We start from the raw sequence: 11,070 nt of genomic DNA, 5'->3' as shown, positions 1-11,070 counted from the left end.
GGAACACTTAGGACAAGCACAGACCCTCAAAACTTGACAGTGGACATTAGGCTTTTAAAGGGCATCAGTCAGCAGCGCAGGAGTATCTCGAGTTGTTATTCCAGTACTAGTGGCCACAGGCATCCTCATTACCCATGCCATCATTGGGAAGAATGGGTGTGGCATTGACATGTTTGTACAACAGAGTCAGTCACAAACTGTTGTTCTCCAAGTGCACTGAAGTGCTCAGCAATCGGACGAGATAAAGTGACAGGCTTTACACGCATCACTAGACAAGCATCTCATATTGCCTTTACACTGAAGTGATAGGACTACTCTGTGAACTTGCAGGATTAAACTGGGATGAAATTGCTCCAAAACAAAAACAAAAAAGACAAAGCCTTTGTGTGAGGCTTGTTGACATGCCCGAACAGAGGTCTGGATGTCTAATTGTAGCAGAGAGATTGCATGCTCGGAGCCTGACATTGATCGATGAAACACAGGTGCCATGAGTCACTTGGCCAGGTACAGTAAATCATCTGCAAAAATCCATGAAAGCCAATTATAGATGCTCACACATGACAAGCACTCCAATGTCAACGGACATTCAGGTGAACTACGCCAACTGTAACAGCTAGGACCAAGAAAGCTGAAGCACTGAACACAGTACACAATAACAAAGCAAATACCATACACCATGTAGGGCCTATATGGTGAGCGATAAACAGTACAGACGATGCACCGCTGAAGAATGCTGTGGAGCTGTTCTGAAATACAGTCATATTTTTGCTTGTTAAACTCTAGTACTTTTCTCTAACTTACAAACTCTAACAAGCAGAATGCATATGTACAGCTGGAAGCAAGAAATTAATAGCAGCAAGACATTTAGTGTGTGTCTAATTGTGTTATGATATTCCTCCTTTTGACTTTACATTTCTGGTTTGTGTCAGATATTATACACTGCTTTCTTCAGTTCAAGTCTGGAGGCCCACAGGGTCGGTGCAAAACTTTTTTTCAGCAACTATTTTTCTGGCCATTTTGCCTTGTCTTGTTGCACCATCTATTTCATTTTTCTGTTCTATATATTTATGATATATTTATATTTAAGGTAAATTGTAGTATATATATATATATATATATATATATATATATATATATATATATATATATATATATATATATATATATATATATATGTACACACACATACACATACACACACACACACTGTTGTATAATTTTTTTTCCTTCCTAGAAAACCAGGCAAGCATTTATACTTAACTGTATAATATCTGTTATGGCTGTTTATACCCACAATGCTATGGAATTTTTTTAAATATGATTGGTCAGAAGGTATTGATTAATTTTCTATAACAGCAGTTCTGACAATAATGCTGGCTGTCATTCACATAGGTTTATATTAATGCACTCTTTCTAATATGTAATATCATTTCTACAGTAACAGCTAATTCAACGGGACTTATAGTATATTTTGGACACTCCATATAATCTTGGGTGAATAATGAACAGCTTAATATAAAAAAGTATAATAGTGATTAGAGTTTGCTATATGGAGACGTTTAGTTAATATTTGTGGAAGGGTCAGAGCTTTGTAACAGTCAGTAAGTCATCAGGATAGAGGAGAATTGTCAGAATTTATATTTCCAGGTTTCTCTGTAACATAAAAAGCTGTGTTTTATTTGTTTTATTATAGAGGAAAATTGCTGTTGTATTAGAGAAATAAAACACTGTAACACGGTGTTACATCAAACTTCGGGTGAAAATGGTCCTTTGCTTTGCATTGCATTATAAGACCCTGTCGTGGATTATTTTCCTGTAACAACACCCCTGCCATGTTGTATTCCTTACGTAAAATAGAATTCATGTATGTGTTATAACTGTATACTATAATATACAGCACCAAGCAAGAATACCAAGCATAGCTTTAGAGAGGCTTTCAAGTAGAACTTATATGAATGTTTTCTTTTCTTTTTTTTTTCCAAAGAGTATATGAAAATTTAAAAAATAGCAAATGAAAATTTTATACAGTATATTTGTTTATTTTGGAAAACATTGGATAATCAAAAGATCAGGCTTTATATATTATGTAGGGTCATTTTCCACCGCACAGAATACTAAATCCCAGAGCTGTGCTTCTTCCACTAATCACTGATAAAGTTTTAAATGTTCTGATTATATTGTATTTGAGATCTGCTCAACTCTGGCACCAGGAAGACCTAACATTACGTATGCCATGTCACACAATAACACGTGTTACCATATACACTCACGAACACTCAGAAGAACATTTAAGAAGACTGTGGATTTTTGGTTGTTTGAAAATGATGAAAATGTGCCTGTGGAACGATGTTGAGACACAGGCACTGACTTGATATCAGCCAATAGCTGGATAACTAAAGAACCTCTTCTATATTTGATGTACAGTGTTATTGAACATGCAGTGAAATAACAATTCGGTCAATTTTACGATCATCACTGTGACTGTAGCCATTTACCTAGGACGCTAAGTTCCACTGGATCCTGTAATGTGCATGATGTAGCCTACAGATAAACATGGCTGCCAAATCGAGCTAATAATCAAGACTAGACATCTGTCTTATGATGACCTAATTCAGATGTGATTTTCAGACAAGATATTCACATATCCAAGGAAAAGAGTGTTTGAGGAGAGCTGGAGAGATTGGTGTGTGATAATGCTTCACTGAGGCAAGCAAAAAGTATGTGTGTTTGAAGTGTGTGCATTAACCAGCCACAAGGAGGAAGCACATCTACAAAGATCCAATGCTCCTCTGCAGCACTACATGCTGTGTACATGCTACATGCTGGATTCCTCATGCTGTCCTGAGCAGGAAATTAATAATCAAAAGCAATAGCTTTGACCGTGCATACTACATACATACATTGTGTGTATATATATATATATATATATATATATATATATATATATATATATATATATATATATATATATAATTAGCTTCTTGTATTGTTATAGATTATGTCTCCTAACTCTGATAGCTTGAAGCTTACATCGTGTGTGTACACACAGCCTGGCTGAACAACTATCTGCTTCCCATTCAAATCATATTCAGACTTGGCTAAGCAGTAAGACGTGACAGAATGTGACCCAGGGTCACGTTTACTTTGTCTCATTTACACTAGATGGCAGTAAATTTCAAGAGGTAGCCTATAACAATGTCGTTATGCACAATCGTTGCCTTCATCCTTGAATTGCACAAGGCGACATTCCATGCACGAAGTAAACAAATGCATTATTTAGTCGATGCTTCTGCTGGAAACGAGGTGTCCTTGCTATCTCAACATCTCCTTTAGAAATAAAAGATAGATTTTGAAGTGCTGTAGTGTAATAATTCATTCATTCATTTTCAGTAAGTGTTTTATCCTGATCAGGGTCATGGATGGATCCGGAGCCTTTCCCAGGAACACTGGGTGCTAGGCACAGATTGTACTATGATAATCTTTATACTTTTGTATTGATTTTATTACTAAAATTTTGCAAGAAACCAGGCTGCTTTCTGTTTTCTGGATTTCCATACAGAAGCATAATTACTTGCAAGCACACCCAGGCTATGAGATGCAGCCACATCCAAACACGGCTGTTAAGGCAGTGTTAAGGATTAGGGTTTTAGTTCAGTCCCGGAAATCCAGTGGAATAGCTGAAGGTAGGAAGAGTGAGAGTGAAGTGAGTGATGAAATGCAAAGTGGGAATTTTATATATATATATATATATATATATATATATATATATATATATATATATATACATATATATATATATATATATATATATACACATGCACACACACACACATACACACATATATATGTATATATATATATATGGAGTTGGAGTAAATAAAGGCGTTATCCAGAGTCTGTTATCACTGAGCCCTTCATTTGTTTGCTGTATTTGGAGAGGGTGCATTCTGTCTCTTTCTCGCGCGCGCGCGCGCTCGCTCCCCCTCCTTTTTCTTTATCTCTCTCGCTCTTTCCCCCCTCCCTCTCTCCCTCTCTCCCTCTCCCTTATTGTTCCACAGTCTCTCTCTCACATCAGGGATTTTCTTCCTCTACAGTAAAAGCCTGGCGCTGACAATGTGGACACCGGGCAGGAATATTGAACACAATTCCGGCTTTGTTTGATCCGCGCGCGCCACTCCGAAAAGGTAAGAGCACATCCTAACACTCTTCCTTTCCTTCTCCCCTCACACGACCACTGCGCTTTCCTGCACTCGGTTCGAGCCCAGTGGAAGCGTGTTTGACTTCAGAAGCTGCTTTGCCCCGTAAGGTGAACCGCCGCTTCATCACACCAGACAAATGCTTGTAACTTTGAAGCGCGCGAGCTGCGTGTCGGCGTTAACGCAGATATTTGGCGTGCAAAATAAAAAGCAGGAATTTCTCTAACAGGTCACGGGACATGTCGCTTCTCCCTGTTGTTAAATCCCAGCCAGGGCTCATCGTCATCCTTCTCATCATCATCATGATGCACCAGAGTGTGTGTGTGTGGTCGGGAAGCCCAAGCCAAGCGGCACGTTGAGCTGCGGGGCTCGAGCTGCGATCTAACCCGCGCGCATGCATGCGGCTCGAGCTGCGATTTCGCCCGCGCGCATGCGGCTCGAGCTGCGATTTCCCCCGCGCGCGTGGGGCATAAAGCACGAGCTCAGGAGATGCAGGTAGATTTGGCGCTCGCGAGACAATCCCAACTGTCAAATGAACTAAAATGACTAGTGTTTGGATTCCATTTTCTCTTGTTTTCACCACTAATACTCGCACATTTTCAATTTGTTTCCCCTGGAAACTGGAACACTATCGATGTTATCGATGATACCGATGTTATCGATGTTAACCTAACACTTCAGATATGTAAAGGTTGAATTTGACTCTGAATCATCGAGTCATTCCGACTCACTTTTACTGATTCGATTCTTTCAAACATGAATGACTTGATAAAAAAAAGTGTCCATCACTAACACAGACAAATGGGAACAGATGTGTGGAGTGGACAGGGGTTTTATGGCACTCATTACAACTACACAACTAATTGGATTACGCTCCACTACAATTTGAAGCAGAACTGATTAGGAACAGCTACACAAACAGAATCAACACAATGCTTTGAACTGAACTCATACCATTTAGACATCTGACAAAATCATTTGTGACCCACAAACCAAATCCTTCACAAAGAGTACGAGCTGATGCCTTTGGGCGGAAGGTACTGGCTACCAAACTGGAAACTGAACAAATACAAATTTATAATGGTATATTTCCATTATCAATCAAATTACTGAACAGTGAGAGATGTGTGTGTGTGTGTGTGTGTGTGTGTGAGTGAAATGTCTTGGTATATGGTATTTGGTCAATATTAGATATAGAACATTTGTGCAATAATGGATGCATGGCATTTGTCCATGTTATGTGTGTGTTTGGTTATTGTATGGTGTGTATGTTCTGCTGTTTATACAGATCCTGGTGTAATTGCATGTCAGTGTAGTCATATGTGTATTGTAACGTCAACTGTGCTCTCTCGATTGCCCAAGACAAAAAGAAAGGGTGATCATTGCATCAAATTTGCAGTTTTTTTTAAAAATAATAAATATATAAATAAATGCGACATTTCAAGTTAATGAGTTCAGTTACATTACTGATTTGTTCGTATTAGTTTAAGTGAATCAATCTAAGGAATTCAGGAATTGTTCCATCACTATTAGAGGACATAAGTCTCAAACAAACAGCTGTGTGCATTTGTGTGTGTGTTTGTGTGTCTGTATGAATGACACATTACTTCTGAACATTAATTAGATTATGCTCCACTGGTTGTTTAATTAATCACGAAGACAAGAAATGTTTTTCAAAGCAAAGCTGATTAGCAATACGGAATAACAACCATTTTTAAAAAAAATTGTCAGATTCTAAAGTGTTCAAAGATACAAAAAAAAATATAAAATTTGACGTTGCATGTTAGTGAGCCAACTCACTTTATATGTTCTCATCAGTTTAAGTGAATCAAGCTAAATCAAAGTAAGGAATTCATGAATTGTCCATGACTATTAGGATACATACGTTTCATGTGAGGATACATATGTGTGTGTGTGTGTGTGTGTGTGTGTGTGTGTGTGTGTGTGTGTGTGGGTAGGAATATCTGACAGTTTTGACCTTGTGGAGATATTTGACTGGTTTGTAAAATGATTTGCTTTTTAACAAAAACTGAAGCTTTTATTTAGAAATAAATAAAGCATAAATAAATGAGCCAAAAGGTTTAATTTTTTTTTGTTGCTGAGGTTAAAGGTTAGGGTTAGATTGAGGTGTAGGAATGACATTAATTAGCTGTATTAATGATTGTTTTAATGGAAGGTCGTCACAAGGGTAGTAAGACAAATGTGTGTGTGTGTGTGTGTGTGAGAGAGAGAGAGAGAGATACATTATGTCTGAAGACCTAATTATAGATAGATACTCGACGGGTTGCTTAATTAATCACTAAAGCAAGAGAAAAGAGATTTGAAGCAAAACTGATTAGCAATATTGAATAACCACAATTTTAAAACGGTCATATTCTGCAGTGTACAAAAAGTTGATTTGGATTAAAGTAGTGAGTTAACCGAAGCTAGTGATTTGAAACGCCTTACTGATTTGATTCCTTTGAAGAAACTTGTGTAAATACGTCGAACTACATTATGGTTTCTATGGTTGGTTCACCTGCAAAATCCAGATATTAAATAGGATACGATTTCAAACACTGTCTGTTCACTGTCACTTTGTCTGTATAAAGTATTTTAATTGTTTCCATTGTTTTGCTTAAATTAGCCTAACAATTAACAACCTAGTTATTGCTAATAATGCAGCCACATTCGATTTGACACCTAGCATGCCATAAGGAAATACAGTGCCACAAGACAATAAGTTAATCAAAAAAAATGAAATGTTTGTTTGTTCTTCTATTAGTTTTCATTGTCCATCACTACTACAATCCTCAGTAGATGTCCCAAGTGGGCAGCTGGTCATTGATGCATTACTCATTACCCCTGATCACTTAACTGGATTATGTTCCACTGGTTCTTTAATTGATTACCACGACATCACCCTCATTCTCGAGATGAGAACTGATTTGAAGCTAAACTGATTAGCAACATTGAATCAGCACTTTTTTTTTTTTTTTAATATATACACTTATTTGAGTAATCTGAAGGGACTTGTAATGTTTAATGTTAGTCAGCAATTTTAGCTTGGAGGCTATTGCCATTACATAATTACACACACAGGAAAATCTCTTATCAGCCACTTTCTTAAGCAAGCTAAGAGCTTATTTTTGGCAGAGCTGAAATAAACAGATTACTGTGTTAAACAGAGCGTTAAATTATGTTTTATCGTGGCTTCTTGGTTTATCTGAAGTGGAGTGCAACATAATTATTTGGTTTCTAATGTTGACATGGATAAACTTTCATATATAAAGCTTTGAATTCCATACAGCAGTTAACTTTGTTTTAAAGCTTAGCCTATCTACATATGAATGTAGTTTATGTTAGCTATTAGCTAGCTAATTTAATCAACTGCGCTTTCTAGTTGTGAGGTGGTAGCAGCTACTTTTGGAGGTTGCTACTGCTAAAGAGACCAAGTTTACAAGTTTATTCTTGTAAAGTTTACAAGAATAAAGTTTTTGGATAGCTTCTTTCCATTGGCTTTTATTTCTAATTAGCAGTTTACTGGAAATCGATCATGGATGTAGCCTGAAATGGCAGCTAATGTAAGCTAAACAGAGTAAAGTCTTCATGTCCAGTCTAGCTTAAAACAAATAGATATTTTTGACATACAGCTTCACAGAGGAAATATTAGCCATGTGTACTTTGGGCTTTTTGGAACTTAAACACCATTTTGAAACTTCTAGTGAAATTATTTAGCTAGCATGTTGTTTTGCTTCTTGTTAGTCAGTGCTATTTGGTAACACATCAGTTTTACCCCATTTGTTTTACTACTGTTTGTTAATTCATGCATGCGACTAAGAAAAAAAAAAAAACAATAAAGATGCAGTGTGTGTCTAAACAGACTAATCATGAGACAGTGACGTCCCACCTGGCATTGAGGAAGAAAAGGCACTTTGTGTGAATGGCATTTTCTCTGCAGGGGTCTTTTAAAGGATAATGGCTCTCACTGTTGCTTTGACTTCCAGTTGATGTTTCAATTAAATATTGTGATTGCAGATTCATCCTGGGTCATGCAGTGGACTGGGGAGTGGGCGCTCTTTGGGAGTCGAGATCAGGGTAGATTTGTCATTACATTTTCAAGTCTTTCCCCAGAGCTGCGTTATTTTGCATCTGCATCCTCCCAGTAGGGACATGGTGCCTTAGTGGTTAGAACCTCCAGGTACTCCGGTTTCCTCCCCCAGTCCAAAGACATGCGCTGTAGGCTGACTGGCATTTCCAGGTTGTTCGTAATGTATGAATGTGTGTGTGCTTGTGCCCTGCGATGGGTTGGCACCCCATCCAAGGTGTCCCCTGCCTTGTGCCCCGAGTCCCCTGAGATAGGCTCCAGACTCCCCCGTGACCCTGTGTAGGATAAGCGGTTCAGAAAATGGATGGATGGATCCTTCTAGTACATGAAGACTGCTAAGAACGATACATGAAAGTAGGCTCAAAATGTCTTTGAACGTCACTACTTATTATTTGGATCAGCTAAAGCTGAGACTGTCAGATAGCCTGCTGTTGCATTCAGGTACTGAAGGTACAGCAGAACTCTAGCAAATCACATTAGCTCTGGCATCAGATTAAAAGCCTTGTCAGTGTAACACTCCAGTTAAGGAACATATTTCTTTCACAAAACAGACTGTTTCCCATGGGTGGATTAATTTTAATGTAATTAATCATGCGTAGAGACAAAAGGCAGCTAAGCGGCTAATACTTAGAAAGTTATCAGATTGACTGTCAGAAGGAGTTTTACAGGTAGATTTTTATTTCCAGAGGCACAAACACTGTAGACTTAACCTAAGATTAGATTATTTAGCTTAAATGAGTTTAAAGACTTTATCTCAGGAGCAAAGCTGCCAAAAAATTTATACCTAGGCAGCCTTCTCCCAGCTAGTTGGCAAATGACAGTGACTCGAAGTGTCCATGATAATAATATTCATATTTAATTCCCCGTTTTTGAATTCTTGATTTTGATTGGTCTGATGATGTTGATAAATTTTCTATAATTTTCTATAATAGTGCGGGTTGCAAGACAAATGACATTGTATTAATGCACTCATTCTAATAATTTATTGTTTCTATAGTAACAACTTAGGTATGGTGGATGCTCCACAAACAGTTAAAATAAAAATTTGTTGATATGGTGAAGTTTTCTGTGAGGAAATGTCTATTTAGCATTTTCATCTCAGTCACCAAGTCTGCAGGATGGACGGCTTTGCGTTTTTTTTTTTTTGTTTTTGTGGTTGTTGTTTTTTTAAAGCAACGTGGCAAGCTACATTCCTTGGCTTATTAACTTAAAAAGAGAGGCTGGTGAGGAAACCAATGTGGTAACAGGAACTAACTTGTTTTGCAGACGTTCCACAATGTTAAATGTAACTATAAACAGATAAAAACGTTGATTGACGTTGTTCTTTAATATCCAGAAAATTGCTCGCAATAGAAAATTGCCCTGGTATAAGACGAATAAAACATTTTGGGAAGTGCTGTTATAGGAAAATAATCAGCTTTGTCAAACCACCTCCTTGGTAACATTTTCCCCAGCACAACCTGTCATGTTTTATTCCTTATTTATCCATGTTCAATATTTTAAAGTAGCAAGTAAATGATTATTGGCACAGGTCTAGTTCATGATAATGAAGCTTTTTTATCCAGAGATTTAGTTATTGTAATTGAGTATGTATACAGTGTTTACTGAGACTGGCATACACACCATGGCTGATACAGATTACTGTATGCCTGCTTTGTGTTTGTTACTAGTTATGGCTACCAGTTGCAGTGATTTCTGATAGAGACACAGTAAACACAGCAACTGCTAGGCACTTATCACATTCATCACTGAAGAACACCTAAGCTTTTTTTTTTTTGGCTGTGTTGGGATCTTCAGCTTCCCCCATTTCTCTGAGTTGTCTCAGTCTGCAATCTGAATTCTCCTGGTTCTGATAAGGAAGTCTCTTTATTTGTTTCTGGATTCTGAGTTAAAATGCATGGCAAAGATGAATGTGATTAATTCAGATATGCATTTTCTTTCTTCCTGTTTATTTGTAGTTCAAAGCTGAGCACAGTGAGCTTAGCTTCTGTAAGTAATGTGATATCAATGTGATATCTGCAAATATATCGATTATTTGCCTGAACAGTGGCATCAGTGGCCAGAGCTTTAGGGCTGCAATGTGACTTCCAGGATTAGAAACTGAGAAAGGTACAGAATGTATTCTATACCTCCGAGGGTGACTGGAAGGCATGTCTTGGTTCTCTTTAACTTTGATACATCTCCTAGAGATGATATGATTGTATTTCATTACCATACTTTCCCAGAAGCATCATAAAAGAACACTGATCCTAACAAACACTTTCAACTCTAATTCTTGTGGACAAAAATAGCCATTATCCATGCATTCATCCATGTTCCATACCGCTTATTTTACACAGGGTCGCAGGGGAGTCTGGAGCCTATCCCAGGGAACTCGGGGCACAAGGCAGGGAACACCTTGGACGGGGTGCCAACCCATCACAGGGCACAATCACACACATTCACATACCCATTCACACATACGGACAATTTGGAAATGCCAGTCAGCCTACAGAGCATGTCTTTGGACTGGGGGAGTAAACCGGAGTACCCGGTGGAAACCCCCAACCCTGGAAGTGCGAGACAAACGTGCTATAGTCACGCAATAATTTGACCCATGATTTATCAACAGACCCACATAAAACTTCCGACATTGGTAAAGAACACAATAAAAAACATATAAACATATTTCAGCCATAGGTAAAACATAATAAAGGGTAAAGTGCTTGACTAGAAGGTCTTTTCCTTCGTTTGATAGAAATGATTGTATTTCATATCCTTACCACACTCCAACATAATTAGAGTGAG

General features: G+C 37.8%; 1 protein-coding gene across 6 annotated transcripts in view; it reads left to right on the top strand.

Moving 5' to 3' along the window:
* Window positions 1-4,022: 4,022 nt before the first annotated feature.
* pcbp4 (poly(rC) binding protein 4) overlaps window positions 4,023-11,070 on the top strand; it is a 96,804-nt gene continuing 89,756 nt past the window's right edge. For 2 of the 6 annotated variants that reach the window (XM_026932726.3, XM_034314147.2), the window contains exon 1: window positions 4,024-4,184. The gene's annotated coding sequence lies outside the window, so the exon portion shown is untranslated. Of the gene's footprint in view, window positions 4,185-11,070 lie in introns of all 6 variants that reach the window. The other 4 variants (XM_026932729.3, XM_026932727.3, XM_026932725.3 and 1 more) reach the window with 4 other exon arrangements.

Source organism: Pangasianodon hypophthalmus, chromosome 20 (assembly GCF_027358585.1).
Source record: "Pangasianodon hypophthalmus isolate fPanHyp1 chromosome 20, fPanHyp1.pri, whole genome shotgun sequence".
NCBI lineage: Eukaryota > Metazoa > Chordata > Actinopteri > Siluriformes > Pangasiidae > Pangasianodon > Pangasianodon hypophthalmus.
This window is presented reverse-complemented; position numbering and strand designations above follow the sequence as displayed.